Here is a 1,590-nt window from a genome sequence, read left to right as displayed (position 1 = left end):
AATAACGACAAAATTTTTTGAATTCTAATTGTCCGGGTGTATTGTGGCGATTCTTTTGAGTACTATATCTAGAAATCCCCGTCGATTCCTCATTGGCACCTTTTCGAACACAACTGATGCATTCCAAAATAACTCTGATTCTAACATCTTTTCCCTTGGCCATGAACCTCCTTTTCTTTTTGGATTGACTTAACTTAATTCTTCTACTTATTCTTTTATTCTTCTATTTTGAATCCGAAGAAGAAGAATAAAATTCATTAGAATAATTTTTTTTTATTCTTAAATTAAGTAATAAAAAATAGAGAAATAATTAAAGAATACAATCCTTGTCGAATTAGCAAAGATTTTGGTTCGAAATCCTTTCATTTAATTAGCCAGCCCCACCTTTTCTATGCTCTGATTTCTGAGGCCTTATTTAGCTTGGGTACCCCTTTAAATTGAATTTCTATTTTCAAAAATGGGGTTTACAAAATTTTTAATGACTCTGAGGTTCAACCCAATCCATCTTTTCTTTCTTTTTCCTTCCGATACTAAAAAAAGATTGAAAAGGATCAAATTTTGTCATATCACGAAGAAATCTATCCCTCCCATAGCAATAACTAGAATTAAAAAAAAGGGAATGACAAAGCATCTGGGAATAAACGATTAATTTCTATCAATAAACCTGCTAAAGCACCAAACCATAGAGTACTTAGCACGGGTGCTACAGAGAGATATGTTTTTATATCCCGCATTGAAAATCCTCCTTCCTTGTTGGAATACATATATGATCATAAACTCTTGCCCAAGATTGTTATGCTATATATAAAATGAACCATATCGACGAAATTTTCCTATCCCTAAAAAAGAAAAAGATGACCCCTTCTTCCTATATATTAGCAAGGAAAAGTAATCCTTCTTTTATAGGCGAAATTATATTGGATTTTATATGTATATAATTCCTTAATTATATGAGACCAAAAAGAAGAAATGACACGAGGGTTCTATATATAGATAGAGAAAGAAAGAAGAAGAAAATAGAAAGAAGAAGAAAATTATGATGTGGAAAAGAAGACAGGAATTGTGTACAATGGCATTGTACAACAATTTAATTTGGAAAAGGGATGTAGCGCAGCTTGGTAGCGCGTTTGTTTTGGGTACAAAATGTCACAGGTTCAAATCCTGTCATCCCTACCTATTACTTCTTTCTTCTTTATAGGCAGTAGCGACGAGATCAATTAAAGTAAAGTGGGTATAACTTGAATTTGTGGAGACTATACGTACGTGAGATACATTAGGAATAGAAAAAGATTTTCTTTTTGAATGAATGAAAGCGCTCTTAGTTCAGTTCGGTAGAACGCGGGTCTCCAAAACCCGATGTCGTAGGTTCAAATCCTACAGAGCGTGATTCCATCTATTTTATGTCGAAGCAGAGTAAAATAACTTAACAAAATTGAATTGTAACTCCAATTTCAATTTGACCTCCTCTCTGGTCTGGAGGAGGTCAATCAAAAAAAAATGACTCAATCAAAGATCCAACTGATCCCCACGCCTGTATTGCAAATACGCAGTCACGAATAATCCCGCTAAAGTAATAGGAATTAGGCCTAA

General features: G+C 33.6%; 2 non-coding genes across 2 annotated transcripts; both read left to right on the top strand.

Moving 5' to 3' along the window:
- The first annotated feature begins 1,099 nt into the window (after positions 1-1,099).
- TRNAP-UGG (transfer RNA proline (anticodon UGG)) lies at positions 1,100-1,173 on the top strand. The gene has a single exon. It is a non-coding gene; the product is annotated as a tRNA-Pro (tRNA).
- Positions 1,174-1,312: 139 nt separating this feature from the next.
- TRNAW-CCA (transfer RNA tryptophan (anticodon CCA)) lies at positions 1,313-1,386 on the top strand. The gene has a single exon. It is a non-coding gene; the product is annotated as a tRNA-Trp (tRNA).
- Positions 1,387-1,590: the final 204 nt, after the last annotated feature.

Source organism: Aegilops tauschii, unplaced genomic scaffold (genome assembly GCF_002575655.3).
Source record: "Aegilops tauschii subsp. strangulata cultivar AL8/78 unplaced genomic scaffold, Aet v6.0 ptg001204l_obj, whole genome shotgun sequence".
Classification (NCBI taxonomy): Eukaryota; Viridiplantae; Streptophyta; class Magnoliopsida; order Poales; family Poaceae; genus Aegilops; species Aegilops tauschii.
Note: the sequence above shows the minus strand (reverse complement) of the source record. Positions and strands in the feature narration are given on the sequence as shown.